The following is an 18,413-nucleotide window of genomic DNA, read 5'->3' as shown; positions in this document are numbered from 1 at the left end:
AAACTCCCGCAGTATGTTCATACCCAGGATGACTGGATGTTTGTTATTGGTTTCCCCTTGGGTCAGGATCACCCCCCGGCGGCCGAGGGATTTGCCACACAGCGTCATCTGCATCCAAACCACTCCGGCGACAGGGACCGGTAGCTGATTGGTGGCTACCAGTCTTATCATGGACCCCCACTGGGGTCTCACTGCCTCGGGAAAATGCTGCCGAAAGTAAATTGCAGCCATGGTCGTTACTTGCGACCCCGTGTCCACTAGGCACCGTACGGCACGGCCCTCGACCTCTGCCCATACCACTGGACATTTTGCGACCAGATCTTCGGGACTTCCACCACCCCATGTCGTGGCTTCTGGCTCAGAGCAGCATCCCCCCAGCCCGGAGCCCTCTAGTTTAATGGCCGCCGGGGTGGGCATCTCCCACGCCGCGGACACTTTCGTGCGAAGTGGCTCAGCTCCCCGCACTCATAGCATCGGGGCTGCGAGGGCCGGCCGCTTCGGGCATTGCGAGGCCCCCAGGGCCCAGGGTTGAAACTAGGCTGCCCAGTGTGATGACCATCCCACCGCTGCCACCAATATGTGATGAACAGCCCACTGCTGCCACCACTATGTGACGAACAGCACGGCCGGTCCAACCAATACGTGACGAACGGAGGTCCCGCTATCACCAAAACGTGATGGACAGCGGACCCTGTGTCACCACTATGTCACAATCCCACCACTGACACGGGTGTATCAGCGGACGGAGGGACGCAACACACTTCCGGCACACGGCTATCACAGGCACAGTGGGGGCTTATCTTAGTTATCCCACCACTGGCACCATGTGACAAAAATATCCAGCAAGCTAATCTCACTCTAACAATTTGCCGCAGGGGGGGTATTTTGGGTGCCCCACCACTGCTAACAATCTTCTACGAACTGTGGGGATTTATGTATATCCCACTTTCTCAGTTCCACTTTGGAACTTGCAGCTCTCCGGCGCCCCCCTTACCCTCAGGTCAGTCAGGGAACTGCTCCTAGGATAATTAGTCGCCGGATGGGCTGCTTGTTGTGGACCGGCAATTAGGCTTCTGCAGTAAGGGAATTATCAATGCTGTGGCTGCAGCCCCTCATTCAGCAATATAAAACCCTTCTGGGCTGCCAGCAAGCCGCAATCACCGTGCACAACGCGCTGCCACCAGCTCCTGGTTTCTCCACTTAAGTTATAGACTCAAGGGAGGGGTTCGAAGCCAACCCGACAAATTAGTATCGATTATCTAAAAGAGGCGCTTAGTTCGATTCTTAGAGCATGGAGACAAACTAAATAATTTTATCATTTATTCCCCGAAAAAGTCGGCAATGATTACAGATAAAAGCTGCTATAAAATTGAGACGATAGATATGTACAATACAAATATAACATAAAGGGATTAAAGGCAGAAAGCAATTACACTCACGGTTGCATATTGTTCCTTAGGCAGACCATGCGGCTGAGGGGGGAAGGAGAAGGCGGAGCCACACGTCTCCACTTATCTGGGTTCTGCTCAGCACGAGGGCTGGAGCTCTTCTGCCCTCCCTGTACGGGATGGGTTACCTTATAGCCCCGGGTGTGTGACATCACCGAAAGGGGCAGTCTGGAGAGTCCCACCTCCCTTACTCTCTAGGTAGAAATCTTACTAAAACTTATAATAATCATAACTTAGCGAGGGAAACTCGCACAAACACATACTTGGAATGATTGGTTGTAATTTACCGAATAGGATCCGAAAACACCAAACATGCCATAACTGCGACATTCTATTTGGGAGTACTCCATAATTCAGGTTCTGGAAGTCTGAGAACTACGCAAAAGGCACCGTAGCGAAGCTGGGACCGCTCAGATCACGGAAATATGAGTCTTATTCCTCTGTCATGTATGGTTTTTGCAATGTGACTTGTTTCAATACTTCCCATATTGATCCCAGCCTGTGTTTTTCTGAACAAAGAGATCTTTTCCCCCTGCTGTGCTTCGAGAGGAAGTTGTTGGTTTCAAGTTTCACAGGCTCTGCACATGAAGACATTGGTGTTATGATTGAGTCACCGTAGGAGGCAGACACAAAAATAGAAGCTACGTCCAGAAAACCAGAGAAGTTGGCAACTATCAGATTGCAGACCCCTGAACCTATCAACACAACTAGCAGTAGCCGTGGGGGGTTCCTACGATGCCCTAGACCCCTCGATCACAGCCGGAGCGCTAAATAGCCTAAAGACAGAAAAGGAAATCTAAACTGCCCCAGAGCAGACCCCAAAGTAAAAGGCAGCCCCCAACATATAATGACGGTGAAGCAAGATGAAAAAACACACACAGATAGAAAGATAGGCTGAGCAAACAATGGGGCCCAAGCTAACTAAACAGAAATGGAAAGGAAGGTTGCTGTCTGCAATCTGCCAAAGCCCTATCAAAGACATAAGCCAACAGCTGATATGGAAAAAGACCCTGAAGCAGCTAGGCTTCAAAAACTAAATCAGCACTCAGGTATTTTCAGAAGACAGAGCTAAAGGAATTCAGCTCACCCCAGCAGGGAATGGCAGAAATCCAGAAAAACAAAGCAAAACAAAGTCAAAGCACCAATGCAAAAAGCCGAGCAGAAAACTTAGCTTTAGAAGAGCAGGAATTCAGACTGGTCTCCAAGGATCCCACAGAGAAATCACCCGCAGGGCAGAAGGGCGTCGGCAGCCTTATATCCAGTCAGTAACTCCACTCAGCCAGTCATCAAACTCAGGTGTTTGATAATCAGGCTCACTACCTTTCTCTACCAGAAGAGGGAGTTCCTCGGGCCTCAGTAGTGAAGGGGAAAATGAACTCACAACACACTGGTATGTGTGTGTGAAGAGCTGTGGGCGAAAAGAGGGGGGGGGGAAAGCTGCAACTCCATGCCAGGCTGACAGTTTACAATGTCATAGAATGCCAGATTTTCTAGAAAGTTCCAACAGACAGCATCATATTTTGCAGACATTGTATATCACACCCAGTTATGACCTCGGTCCTTCTTTTCACTTCGGCCAACTCGTCCCTGATGTTCTTCAGCTTTTGTTTCATCTCTTCTATCCATTGGGGCTCTCCGACAGCGTTCACGGAGGCCTCCACACTCCGGACCTTCCCCAAGGGACTGTCATTCCCTGCTCATGCTCTCGAGCACGTGCCTGACTCCCCACCTCAGAGAAAGCCATACGTGGGTTCACTCGGACCTGCTCCCGTAATGCCTGCTTTATTAATGGGTCTCGGAGTCCGGTCACTAATAGGTCGCGTAGGGTAATGTTGATGGGTCCTACCCATATGCCGCCCTTCCGCTCGATGGCCGTGTATAACTCCTGGAGGACATTCATATACTGGGTGATGGTCTCCCCCTCTCCCTGCATTCGACTGAACAACCAGGTCCACAACTCCCCCACATTTGTTGGATCCCCATGGGTCTCTTCCAGAATCCACAAGACCCTAGCAAAGGTGTTGCGGTTTCCCGGGGGGCCTCAACATTATTGAATCCCGGGCCTCCCCATCTAGTGCCATGAGAGCTAACTCAGCTTCCAGGTCAGGGGTCATCGGATGCATACAAGCAAACACTGATTATGAGAACACGACTACTCCGGCAGAGGCCGGTCACTATTGGGCAGCGGTATGGCTGACTACGGGTCCTTAGTTATGATGTGTCACTTATTCGTCCTGACGTCCCTCGGTGTCCTGTTCGATGGTGCTTTGGCGTCGCAGCCGCTGGGCCCAGCCGCTGAGGATCTGGCATAGTCTTCGGGCATTCCAACACCCAGGTGAAGCAGGGACATAACAGGTCCTAGAAGAGTTCTCTGGAGGAGTGTCTCCCAGCAGAGGCAGCGGGATACTGCCTGGGAGTGGGAGAGTGGGGGCCGCAGCCCCCGGACAGGGGCTGACAGCGGCGGTGCTGAGTGGCAGTTGGTAGGCCACCGGCGCAGCCAGAGGCAGCACTAGGAGGCCCATGGCGGGCAACGGCCCGGCCCCTGCCGTGGACTGGAGCGGAGCGGTGGCGGCAAGCTGGAGTGAGGCGGCAACGACTGTGGGCTGGAGTGAAGCGGCGGTCTTCTGTCGGTCGGCTTGGCGCCGTCTCCTTAGGGTCCCCCGAGAGTCTCCTTCCTGTCGCTGTCCTCCTCTCTGGTTGCTGCTCGTGGTTCTGACTCCCTGGCGCTCCCACGGTCTCCTGCTCCTTCTCTCCCGTTCTGCTGACTCACTCTGGCTGGCGCCTCCCACCCCTTTTATAGAGGCTCCTCCCCCCAACCATTCTGGAAGTCTCAGAGGTCCGTCCCCTATCTCTGCTCCCCGGAAACAGACCTCCTAGGAACCTAAATGACGGTTCCCTTAGTTCCGGCCCTGACACTCGGTGGGGGCCCCTCTTCCCACACTATAATAAGATGTGATATCACCGCTCCTGTTATATAGCTCCGCCACTGTTATAATCTCCGGTTTGCGTTGTTTCCTCTTGTCGAGGTGACTCAGGCTGTGGACAGTGCGACATGTCAGGACTCGCCTGGGGAGGAATGATCACCAGTCACTGAACCTGCCCTGCAGCCGGGGACACAGAGAGCACAGGCTGCACCCTGATTAAAGGGGAGCTCCACCTCCTGCAGGCGAAACAGACACCGGAGCCGCTCCATCCACCGCTCACACATGATTGCAATTCTGTATCTTTATATATAAATGTCAGGGACATGAAGTCTCCAGCAAACATAGAGCTCAGGATGAAGAGATCCAAAGATATTCTGCTTCATGCTACTGTCTGCTGAGCTGTGTATCTAATCCTATCCTGTGTGATACTGTCTGCTGAGCCGTGTATCTAATCCTATCCTGTGTGATACTGACTGCTGAGCCGTGTATCTAATCCTCTCCTGTGTGATACTGACTGCTGAGCCGTGTATCTAATCCTCTCCTGTGTGATACTGTCTGCTGAGCTGTGTATCTAATCCTATCCTGTGTGATACTGTCTGCTGAGCCGTGTATCTAATCCTATCCTGTGTGATACTGACTGCTGAGCCGTGTATCTATTCCTATCCTGTGTGATACTGACTGCTGAGCCGTGTATCTAATCCTCTCCTGTGTGATACTGACTGCTGAGCCGTGTATCTAATCCTATCCTGTGTGATACTGATTGCTGAGCTGTGTATTTAATCCTATACTGTGTGATACTGACTGCTGAGCCATGTATCTAATCCTCTCCTGTGTGATACTGACTGCTGAGCTGTGTATGTAATCCTCTCCTGTGTGATACTGATTGCTGAGCTGTGTATCTAATCCTCTCCTGTGTGATACTGACTGCTGAGCCGTGTATCTAATCCTCTCCTGTGTGATACTGACTGCTGAGCTGTGTATGTAATCCTCTCCTGTGTGATACTGACTGCTGAGCTGTGTATCTAATCCTATCCTGTGTGATACTGACTGCTAAGCCATGTATCTAATCCTATCCTGTGTGATACTGACTGCTGAGCCGTGTATCTAATCCTCTCCTGTGTGATACTGACTGCTGAGCTGTGTATGTAATCCTCTCCTGTGTGATACTGACTGCTGAGCTGTGTTACTAATCCTATCCTGTGTGATACTGACTGCTGAGCTGTGTATCTAATACTATACTGTGTGATACTGATTGCTGAGCTGTGTATCTAATCCTCTCCTGTGTGATACTGACTGCTGAGCTGTGTATCTAATCCTCTCCTGTGTGATACTGACTGCTGAGCCGTGTATCTAATCCTCTCCTGTGTGATACTGACTGCTGAGCTGTGTATGTAATCCTATCCTGTGTGATACTGATTGCTGAGCTGTGTATCTAATACTATACTGTGTGATACTGATTGCTGAGCTGTGTATCTAATCCTCTCCTGTGTGATACTGACTGCTGATCCGTGTATCTAATCCTCTCCTGTGTGATACTGACTGCTGAGCTGTGTATGTAATCCTCTCCTGTGTGATACTGATTGCTGAGCTGTGTATCTAATCCTCTCCTGTGTGATACTGACTGCTGAGCCGTGTATCTAATCCTCTCCTGTGTGATACTGACTGCTGAGCTGTGTATGTAATCCTCTCCTGTGTGATACTGACTGCTGAGCTGTGTATCTAATCCTATCCTGTGTGATACTGACTGCTAAGCCATGTATCTAATCCTATCCTGTGTGATACTGACTGCTGAGCCGTGTATCTAATCCTCTCCTGTGTGATACTGACTGCTGAGCTGTGTTACTAATCCTATCCTGTGTGATACTGACTGCTGAGCTGTGTATCTAATACTATACTGTGTGATACTGATTGCTGAGCTGTGTATCTAATCCTCTCCTGTGTGATACTGACTGCTGAGCTGTGTATCTAATCCTCTCCTGTGTGATACTGACTGCTGAGCTGTGTATGTAATCCTATCCTGTGTGATACTGACTGCTAAGCCGTGTATCTAATCCTATCCTGTGTGATAGTGACTGCTGAGCCGTGTATCTAATCCTCTCCTGTGTGATACTGACTGCTGAGCCGTGTATCTAATCCTCTCCTGTGTGATACTGACTGCTGAGCTGTGTATCTAATCCTATCCTGTGTGATACTGACTGCTGAGCTGTGTATCTAATCCTCTCCTGTGTGATACAGACTGCTGAGCCGTGTATCTAGTCCTTTCCTGTGTGATACTGACTGCTGAGCAGTGTATCTAATCCTCTCCTGTGTGATACTGACTGCTGAGCTGTGTATCTAATCCTATCCTGTGTGATACTGACTGCTGAGCTGTGTATCTAATCCTATCCTGTGTGATACTGACTGCTGAGCCGTGTATCTAATCCTATCCAGTGCGATACTGACTGCTGAGCCGTGTATCTAATCCCGTCCTGTGTGATACTGACTGCTGAGCCGTGTATGTAATCCTCTCCTGTGTGATACTGACTGCTGAGCCGTGTATCTAATCCTATCCAGTGCGATACTGACTGCTGAGCCGTGTATCTAATCCCGTCCTGTGTGATACTGACTGCTGAGCCGTGTATCTAATCCTATCCAGTGCGATACTGACTGCTGAGCCGTGTATCTAATCCCGTCCTGTGTGATACTGACTGCTGAGCCGTGTATCTAATCCTGTCCTGTGTGATACTGACTGCTGAGCCGTGTATCTAATCCTATCCAGTGCGATACTGACTGCTGAGCCGTGTATCTAATCCCGTCCTGTGTGATACTGACTGCTGAGCCGTGTATCTAATCCTCTCCTGTGTGATACTGACTGCTGAGCCGTGTATCTAATCCTCTCCTGTGTGATACTGACTGTTAAGCCGTGTATCTAATCCTATCCTGTGTGATACTGACTGCTGAGCCGTGTATCTAATCCTCTCCTGTGTGATACTGACTGCTGAGCCGTGTATCTAATCCTCTCCTGTGTGATACTGACTGCTGAGCCGTGTATCTAATCCTCTCCTGTGTGATACTGACTGCTGAGCCGTGTATCTAATCCTCTCCTGTGTGATACTGACTGCTGAGCCGTGTATCTAATCCTCTCCTCTGTGATACTCTGGGGTCACATTGTGTCTCAGTGTTTATACTCGGTGGATACAATGTATCTCTGGGTCTGGAATGCTGGGAATGGCCGAAGCATCACGGGGGCAGAGCTGGGTGTGCAGGAATGAGAGGCGGAACCTCCTGTCACCCCTGGGCAACAGAGACTGCAGGAGGAAGTCAGCAGAGTGCAGGGGAGAAGAGAGTGCAGGGGAGAAGAGAGTGCAGGGGAGAAGAGAGTGCAGGGGAGAAGAGAGTGCAGGGGAGAAGAGAGTGCAGGGGAGAAGAGAGAGTGCAGGGGAGAAGAGAGTGCAGGGGAGAAGAGAGTGCAGGGGAGAAGAGAGTGCAGGGGAGAAGAGAGTGCAGGGGAGAAGAGAGTGCAGGGGAGAAGAGAGAGTGCAGGGGAGAAGAGAGTGCAGGGGAGAAGAGAGTGCAGGGGAGAAGAGAGAGTGCAGGGGAGAAGAGAGTGCAGGGGAGAAGAGAGTGCAGGGGAGAAGAGAGAGTGCAGGGGAGAAGAGAGTGCAGGGGAGAAGAGAGTGCAGGGGAGAAGAGAGAGTGCAGGGGAGAAGAGAGTGCAAGGGAGAAGAGTAGAGAAGAGAGAGTGCAGGGGACAGTGTGCGGAGGGGTCAGAGTGCAGGAGAAACATGGCAGTGTCATAGGAGAGAGCTGGAGTAAAGGAAGTATGAGAAAACTGAAGAGAGTGCAATGGAGACTGCTAAGTGTATATAGAAGGAAGTGGCGAGACAGCAGTTTAGTATGTGACGCCTGAGAGTTCAGTCAGCTGTGTAACGAGACCGCTGCATGTGGATCATAACATAAAAGAAGAGACAGCAGCAAATACAGCGAGACAAGTGGGAACAGAAGCGAGAGAGGACGGACCCCGAGTGACTGCAACCCCCACAGGTGACAGCCCCCATACTTTACACACTATACTTCTCTCTATTTAATGTTTATGTTTTCTGAATTTCCCCATGGTGGGACGATTAAAGGATTATCTTAGTGCTACACTCCAGATATAAGGACCCTGCACCCCAACACCTGCTACACCCCAGATATAAGGACCCTGCACCCCAACACCTGCTACACCCCAGATATAAGGACCCTGCACCCCAACACCTGCTACACCCCAGATATAAGGGCCCTGCCCCCCAACACCTGCTACACCCCAGATATAAGGGCCCTGCACCCCAACACCTGCTACACCCCAGATATAAGGACCCTGCACCCCAACACCTGCTACACCCCAGATATAAGGACCCTGCACCCCAACACCTGCTACACCCCAGATATAAGGACCCTGCACCCCAACACCTGCTACACCCCAGATATAAGGACCCTGCACCCCAACACCTGCTACACCCCAGATATAAGGGCCCTGCACCCCAACACCTGCTACACCCCAGATATAAGGACCCTGCACCCCAACACCTGCTACACCCCAGATATAAGGACCCTGCACCCCAACACCTGCTACACCCCAGATATAAGGACCCTGCACCCCAACACCTGCTACACCCCAGATATAAGGGCCCTGCACCCCAACACCTGCTACACCCCAGATATAAGGACCCTGCACCCCAACACCTGCTACACCCCAGATATAAGGACCCTGCACCCCAACACCTGATACACACCAGATATAAGGGCCCTGCCCCCCAACACCTGCTACACCCAAGATATAAGGGCCCTGCACCCCAACACCTGCTACACCCCAGATATAAGGACCCTGCACCCCAACACCTGCTACACCCAAGATATAAGGACCCTGCACCCCAACACCTGCTACACCCCAGATATAAGGGCCCTGCACCCCAACACCTGCTACACCCCAGATATAAGGACCCTGCACCCCAACACCTGCTACACCCCAGATATAAGGACCCTGCACCCCAACACCTGCTACACCCAAGATATAAGGGCCCTGCACCCCAACACCTGCTACACCCCAGATATAAGGACCCTGCACCCCAACACCTGCTACACCCCAGATATAAGGACCCTGCACCCCAACACCTGCTACACCCCAGATATAAGGGCCCTGCCCCCCAACACCTGCTACACCCAAGATATAAGGGCCCTGCACCCCAACACCTGCTACACCCCAGATATAAGGACCCTGCACCCCAACACCTGCTACACCCCAGATATAAGGACCCTGCACCCCAACACCTGCTACACCCCAGATATAAGGACCCTGCACCCCAACACCTGCTACACCCAAGATATAAGGACCCTGCACCCCAACACCTGCTACACCCCAGATATAAGGGCCCTGCACCCCAACACCTGCTACACCCCAGATATAAGGACCCTGCACCCCAACACCTGCTACACCCCAGATATAAGGACCCTGCACCCCAACACCTGATACACACCAGATATAAGGGCCCTGCCCCCCAACACCTGCTACACCCAAGATATAAGGGCCCTGCACCCCAACACCTGCTACACCCCAGATATAAGGACCCTGCACCCCAACACCTGCTACACCCCAGATATAAGGACCCTGCACCCCAACACCTGCTACACCCCAGATATAAGGACCCTGCACCCCAACACCTGATACACACCAGATATAAGGGCCCTGCCCCCCAACACCTGCTACACCCAAGATATAAGGGCCCTGCACCCCAACACCTGCTACACCTCAGATATAAGGACCCTGCACCCCAACACTTGCTACACCCCAGATATAAGGACCCTGCACCCCAACACCTGCTACACCCCAGATATGAGGACCCTGCACCCCAACACCTGATACACCCTAGATATAAGGACCCTGCACCCCAACACCTGATACACACCAGATATAAGGGCCCTGCCCCCCAACACCTGCTACACCCCAGATATAAGGACCCTGCACCCCAACACCTGCTACACCTCAGATATAAGGACCCTGCACCCCAACACTTGCTACACCCCAGATATAAGGACCCTGCACCCCAACACCTGCTACACCCCAGATATGAGGACCCTGCACCCCAACACCTGATACACCCTAGATATAAGGGCCCTGCACCCCAACACCTGCTACACCCAAGATATAAGGGCCCTGCACCCCAACACCTGCTACACCCCAGATATAAGGACCCTGCACCCCAACACCTGCTACACCCCAGATATGAGGACCCTGCACCCCAACACCTGATACACACCAGATATAAGGGCCCTGCATCCCAACACCTGCTACACCCAAGATATAAGGGCCCTGCACCCCAACACCTGCTACACCCCAGATATAAGGACCCTGCACCCCAACACTTGCTACACCCCAGATATAAGGACCCTGCACCCCAACACCTGCTACACCCCAGATATGAGGACCCTGCACCCCAACACCTGATACACCCTAGATATAAGGGCCCTGCACCCCAACACCTGATACACCCTAGATATAAGGGCCCTGCACCCCAACACCTGCTACACCCAAGATATAAGGACCCTGCACCCCAACACCTGCTACACCCCAGATATAAGGGCCCTGCACCCCAACACCTGCTACACCCCAGATATAAGGACCCTGCACCCCAACACCTGCTACACCCCAGATATAAGGGCCCTGCACCCCAACACCTGCTACACCCCAGATATGAGGACCCTGCACCCCAACACCTGCTACACCTCAGATATAAGGACCCTGCACCCCAACACCTGCTACACCCCAGATATAAGGACCCTGCACCCCAACACCTGCTACACGTCAGATATAAGGACCCTGCACCCCAACACCTGCTACACCCCAGATATAAGGACCCTGCACCCCAACACCTGCTACACCCCAGATATAAGGACCCTGCACCCCAACACCTGCTACACCCCAGATATAAGGGCCCTGCACCCCAACACCTGCTACACCCAAGATATAAGGACCCTGCACCCCAACACCTGCTACACCCCAGATATGAGGACCCTGCACCCCAACACCTGCTACACCTCAGATATAAGGACCCTGCACCCCAACACCTGCTACACCCCAGATATAAGGACCCTGCACCCCAACACCTGCTACACCTCAGATATAAGGACCCTGCACCCTAACACCTGCTACAGCCCAGATATAAGGACCCAGCACCCCAACACCTGCTACACCTCAGATATAAGGACCCTGCACCCCAACACCTGCTACACCCCAGATATAAGGGCACTGCACCCCAACACCTGCTACACCCCAGATATAAGGACCCTGCACCCCAACACCTGCTACACCCCAGATATAAGGACCCTGCACCCCAACACCTGCTACACCCCAGATATGAGGACCCTGCACCCCAACACCTGCTACACCTCAGATATAAGGACCCTGCACCCCAACACCTGCTACACCCCAGATATAAGGACCCTGCACCCCAACACCTGCTACACCTCAGATATAAGGACCCTGCACCCCAACACCTGCTACACCCCAGATATGAGGACCCTGCACCCCAACACCTGCTACACCTCAGATATGAGGACCCTGCACCCCAACACCTGCTACACCTCAGATATAAGGGCCCTGCACCCCAACACCTGCTACACCCCAGATATAAGGACCCTGCACCCCAACACCTGATACACCCCAGATATAAGGACCCTGCACCCCAACACCTGCTACACCCCAGATATAAGGACCCTGCACCCCAACACCTCCTACACCCCAGATTCAGACTTTTCAGGATCCCAAAGTTCAGCTTTGTTTCCACCACAGAAGCATGAACACAGGTCACAATGCAAGACATGTGGGAAGCTATAAAACTAATATTGGAAGAGAAAAAAGGGCTGAGCCGTGTATCTAATCCTATCCTGTGTGATACTGACTGCTGAGCCGTGTATCTAATCCTATCCTGTGTGATACTGTCTGCTGAGCCGTGTATCTAATCCTGTGCTGTATGATACTGACTGTTGAGCCATGTATCTAATCCTCTCCTCTGTGATACTGACTGCTGAGCTGTGTATCTAATCCTATCCTGTGTGATACTGATTGCTGAGCTGTGTATCTAATCCTCTCCTGTGTGATACTGACTGCTGAGCCGTGCATCTAATCCTCTCCTGTGTGATACTGACTGCTGAGCCGTGTATCTAATCCTATCCTGTGTGATACTGACTGCTGAGCCGTGTATCTAATCACCTCCTGTGTGATACTGACTGCTGAGCCCTGTATCTAATGCTATCCTGTGTGATACTGACTGCTGAGCCGTGCATCTAATCCTCTCCTGTGTGATACTGACTGCTGAGCCGTGTATCTAATCCTATCCTGTGTGATACTGACTGCTGAGCCGTGTATCTAATCCTCTCCTGTGTGATACTGACTGCTGAGCCGTGTATCTAATCCTCTCCTGTGTGATACTGACTGCTGAGCTGTGTATCTAATCCTATCCTGGGTGATACTGACTGCTGAGCCGTGTATCTAATCACCTCCTGTGTGATACTGACTGCTGAGCCCTGTATCTAATCCTATCCTGTCTGATACTGACTGCTGAGCCGTGTATCTAATCCTATCCTGTGTGATACTGACTGCTGAGCCGTGTATCTAATCCTATCCTGTGTGATACTGACTGCTGAGCCCTGTATCTAATCCTATCCTGTGTGATACTGACTGCTGAGCTGTGCATCTAATCCTCTCCTGTGTGATACTGACTGCTGAGCCGTGTATCTAATCCTATCCTGTGTGATACTGACTGCTGAGCCGTGTATCTAATCCTCTCCTGTGTGATACTGACTGCTGAGCCGTGTATCTAATCCTCTCCTGTCTGATACTGACTGCTGAGCCGTGTATCTAATCCTATCCTGTGTGATACTGACTGCTGAGCCGTGTATCTAATCACCTCCTGTGTGATACTGACTGCTGAGCCCTGTATCTAATCCTATCCTGTGTGATACTGACTGCTGAGCCGTGTATCTAATCCTATCCTGTCTGATACTGACTGCTGAGCTGTGCATCTAATCCTATCCTGTGTGATACTGACTGCTGAGCCGTGTTTCTAATCCTATCCTTTGTGATACTGACTGCTGAGCCGTGCATCTAATCCTATCCTGTGTGATACTGAATGCTGAGCTGTGTATCTAATCCTATCCTGTGTGATACTGACTGCTGAGCTGTGCATCTAATCCTCTCCTGTGTGATACTGACTGCTGAGCCGTGTATCTAATCCTATCCTGTCTGATACTGACTGCTGAGCTGTGTATCTAATCCTATCCTGTGTGATACTGACTGCTGAGCCGTGTATCTAATCCTATCCTGTCTGATACTGACTGCTGAGCTGTGCATCTAATCCTCTCCTGTGTGATACTGACTGCTGAGCCGTGTATCTAATCCTCTCCTGTGTGATACTGACTGCTGAGCCGTGTATCTAATCCTCTCCTGTCTGATACTGACTGCTGAGCCGTGTATCTAATCCTATCCTGTGTGATACTGACTGCTGAGCCGTGTATCTAATCACCTCCTGTGTGATACTGACTGCTGAGCCGTGTACCTAATCCTATCCTGTGTGATACTGACTGCTGAGCCGTGTATCTAATCCTATCCTGTCTGATACTGACTGCTGAGCTGTGCATCTAATCCTATCCTGTGTGATACTGACTGCTGAGCCGTGCATCTAATCCTATCCTGTGTGATACTGACTGCTGAGCTGTGCATCTAATCCTCTCCTGTGTGATACTGACTGCTGAGCCGTGTATCTAATCCTATCCCGTGTGATACTGACTGCTGAGCCGTGTATCTAATCCTCTCCTGTGTGATACTGACTGCTGAGCCTTGTATCTAGTCCTCTCCTGTGTGATACTGACTGCTGAGCCGTGTATCTAATCCTATCCTGTGTGATACTGACTGCTGAGCCGTGTCTCTAATCCTATCCTGTGTGATACTGACTGCTGAGCCGTGTATCTAATCCTATGCTGTGTGATACTGACTGCTGAGCCGTGTATCTAATCCTATCCTGTGTGATACTGACTGCTGAGCCGTGTATCTAATCCTATCCTGCGTGATACTGACTGCTGAGCCGTGTATCTAATCCTATCCTGTCTGATACTGACTGCTGAGCCATGCATCTAATCCTCTCCTGTGTGATACTGACTGCTGAGCCGTGTATCTAATCCTATCCTGTCTGATACTGACTGCTGAGCTGTGCATCTAATCCTCTCCTGTGTGATACTGACTGCTGAGCCGTGTATCTAATCTTCTCCTGTGTGATACTGACTGCTGAGCCGTGCATCTAATCCTATCCTGTGTGATACTGACTGCTGAGCCATGTATCTAATCCTATCCTGTGTGATACTGTCTGCTGAGCTGTGCATCTAATCCTATCCTGTGTGATACTGACTGCTGAGCCGTGTATCTAATCCTATCCTGTCTCATACTGACTACTGAGCTGTGCATCTAATCCTCTCCTGTGTGATACTGACTGCTGAGCCGTGTTTCTAATCCTTTCCTGTGTGATACTGACTGCTGAGCCGTGCATCTAATCCTATCCTGTGTGATACTGACTGCTGAGCTGTGTATCTAATCCTATCCTGTGTGATACTGACTGCTGAACTGTGTATCTAATCCTCTCCTGTGTGATACTGACTGCTGAGCCGTGTATCTAATCCTCTCCTGTGTGATACTGACTGCTGAGCTGTGTAATAACCATAGATGTCCATACATTATGTGTAATAATGAGGAATTACACAGGAAAAAAAAAGTATTGAACACATTACTGAAATCTCTTTAAGGCCTCTTTCACACATCAGTTTTTTGCCTTCAGGCGCGATCCGGCTTTTTTTGGAAAAAACGGATCCGGCAAAATGCAATGCCGGATCCGTTTTTTCCCCATTGACTTGCATTAGCGCCGGATCGCTCCGGATGGCATTGCGTTTCATCCGTTTTTTGCCGGATCCGGCAACTTGTCTCATTCCGGCGTCTTGAAAAAACGTCTACTGTAACGTTTTTTGTCTCCGGCGAAAAAGCCGGAAGCGCCGGATCCGGCGCTTCCAGCTTTTTGCTACAATGAAAGTCTATGGGCGCCGGAATGCGCCGGATCCAGAAAAAGACGGATCCAGCAACCGGATCCGTTTTTTTTAAGTCTGCGCATGCTCAGATCCAATTGGCCAGCCGCCAGGAACAGAGACGGATCCAGCAAAAAAACGGATCCGTTTCTACAGTTCTCCAAAATTTATGCCGGATCCGTTTTTTCTAAAAAAAGCCGGATCCTGCCTGACGGCAAAAAACTGATGTGTGAAAGTAGCCTAATACTTCATACAAAAGCCTTTGTAGGTGATGAAGCTTCACATCTCCTCCTGTATAGAGAAACTAGTCTCAGGTATTGCTCAGGTGTGATTTTGGCCCTTTCTTCCATACAAACACTCGTCACATCCTGGAGCTTCCGTGGCTCCTTCCATGAGCTCTGAGCTTTAGTTCCTTCCATACATTTTCTATAGGATTCGGGTCTGGTGATCGGCTCGGCCATTGCACCAGGTTTATTCTGTTTCTCTGATAGAGAGTTTCCTTAGCCGTGTGTTTGGGATCATCGTGTGGCTGAAAATGTCCTTCCTTGTTTCACCTTCGTCATCCTGGTAGATGGCAGCAGATTTTTATCCAGAAAGTCTCGGTACATTTGTCCATTCATCAATTCTATGAAGTTTGCCGGTGCCATATGAACATAAGCCCAACACCATGAAGTGCCCACCTCCAAACTTCACTGCTGATGTGTTGTTATTAGGGTGAGTTTCCATGTAGCGCATTCCTTACGCTTTGGACAGAGCGGAAACCCCGCTCCGACCAAAGCCCCGCCCCCTTCTGTACGCGCGGTGATTAAGGATGCGCTCGTATCCACGGAGTAGGCAGAGCGTCTCCGCAAGTCTAAAAAGTCGCGCTGCATGTCCGGTTTCGTGGATGTGTCACCCGTGTATTGGGACGCATAGTGGAGACGGGATTTCATAAAATCCCCTCCACTATGCTGTAACATCGCAGCGATCAACCAGCAGCTAATCCGGATGTAGTGATCTGCCACGTGGAAACTCACCTTTAGGCCGGTTTCCCACGTCAGTGGCTCCAGTACGTGCAGTGACAGCTCCGGTACGTGCAGTGACTGCTCCGGTACGTGCAGTGACAGCTCCTGTACGTGCAGTGACAGCTCCAGTACGTGCAGTGACAGCTCCAGTACGTGCAGTGACAGCTCCGGTACGTGCAGTGACAGCTCCGGTACGTGCAGTGACAGCTCCGGTACATGCAGTGACAGCTCCGGTACGTGCAGTGGCAGCTCCGGTACGTGCAGTGACAGCTCCGGTACGTGCAGTGGCAGCTCCGGTACGTGCAGTGGCAGTTTTCTCACATACCAGAGACACTGACACATGTAGATGGGTCTCTCCACCTGTCAGCGTGTTTTCATGGACTGTGTGTCCATCTGCAATACACGGAGACTTGTCAGTGTTTGTGGGAGCGCACGGTCCGCAAAACATGCTGAACACGTGCACACGGAGAACAATTCACACTGTGCTCACGGACGGCCGCCGGGGAAGAAGCGCTGCAGTAAGCCGCTGTTCCCCTGCGGCTGGTGCTGAACATTCTTCTCTCCTGTTGTGCCGGCAACAGCGAGCAGGAGAGAATGAATGAATGAAAACCCGACGGGGGTCCCCCTCTGTTTGTGAACCAACCAGGAGAAACTCACAGCGGGGGGCTGCTATTCTCAGGCTGGAAAACTAGCCGCCCGCAGCTGCCCAGAAAAGGCTCATCTAGATCTTCTCACTGCCCTGTAGCGGTGGCAATTGGGGTTAATAAGGGGTTAATGTCACCTTGCTATTGTAAGGTGACATTAAGCCCGGGTTAGTAATGGAGAGGTGTCAATGAGACACAGTACTAATAATATCCATTACTAATCCTAGAGTTATTGAAGGGTTAAACAAACACACACAATAAGAACAAAGTATTTTAATGAAAGAATGCACTACACAGTTATAAAATCTTTATTATACTCCTAGTCCCATATCGAAGCCATTGTTCTCCTGTAGAAACCAACAATATCCCATAGCTGTCCCACGGCGTGAATCCATCTGGGGGGTTAGTAATTTTACGGAGCGAAGCTAATGCGACCACTCCGACTGTACACAGCAGCGGGCTGCTGTTTCTAGGCTGGGGGGGGGTCAAGATCAATGGCCCCTTACCAGCCTGAGAATAGCAGCCCCCAGCAGTGAGCTTTAGTCAGGTTGGTTGTCAAAAATGGGGAGACCCCACGCCATTTTTTTTAACCCCCAGCTGTAAGTTTCGTCTGCTTGGTTCACAAACAGAGGGGGACCCCCGTCAGGTTTTCATTCATTCATTCTCTCCTGCTCGCTGATGCCGGCAGAGGAGGAGAGAAGAATGTTCAGCACCAGCCGCAGGGGAACAGCGGCTTACTGCAGCGCTTCTTCCCCGGCGGCCGTCCGTGTGGTCCTGATGAGGCACAGGTGTGCCACACGAATGTACCACGTATTCACACGCACACGGACAACTCTAGTTCTGTGTTTTCCAGTACCGCAATTATCTGGATGTGTGAGACTGCCCTTAGGGCTCATACTCACTTGTGAGAGACTCGCACGAGAATGAAAACCTGGCACGGCTGCCCGCATGGGGACCGGAGCATGCAGCTGCACAGAAATACATGTAGCCGCATGTTTATATAGTAATATATGTATAGTAATATGGCCGCCCTTCTCCTCAGTGTGATATAGTAATATATATAGTAATATGGCTGCCCTTCTCCTCAGAGTGATATAGTAATATATATAGTAATATGGCCGCCCTTCTCCTCAGAGTGATATAGTAATATATATATAGTAATATGGCCGCCCTTCTCCTCAGAGTGATATAGTAATATATATATAGTAATATGGCCGCCCTTCTCCTCAGTGTGATATAGTAATATATATAGTAATATGGCTGCCCTTCTCCTCAGTGTGATATAGTAATATATATAGTAATATGGCCGCC

At 50.9% G+C, this 18,413-nt stretch overlaps 1 protein-coding gene across 4 annotated transcripts in view; it reads left to right on the top strand.

The window, feature by feature from the left end:
• LOC141072449 (uncharacterized) overlaps positions 1-18,413 on the top strand; it is a 216,668-nt gene that overhangs the window by 98,141 nt on the left and 100,114 nt on the right. The window contains exon 1 of one of the 4 annotated variants that reach the window (XM_073559721.1): positions 7,887-8,395. The exons of the other annotated variants lie outside the window; for them this stretch is intronic. The gene's annotated coding sequence lies outside the window, so the exon portion shown is untranslated. Of the gene's footprint in view, positions 1-7,886; positions 8,396-18,413 lie in introns of those variants that run through there. 4 annotated transcript variants of the gene reach the window in all.

Source organism: Dendrobates tinctorius, unplaced genomic scaffold (assembly GCF_039654945.1).
Source record: "Dendrobates tinctorius isolate UK_male_01 unplaced genomic scaffold, ASM3965494v1 ptg000273l, whole genome shotgun sequence".
In the NCBI taxonomy this organism is placed as follows: Eukaryota; Metazoa; Chordata; class Amphibia; order Anura; family Dendrobatidae; genus Dendrobates; species Dendrobates tinctorius.
This window is presented reverse-complemented; position numbering and strand designations above follow the sequence as displayed.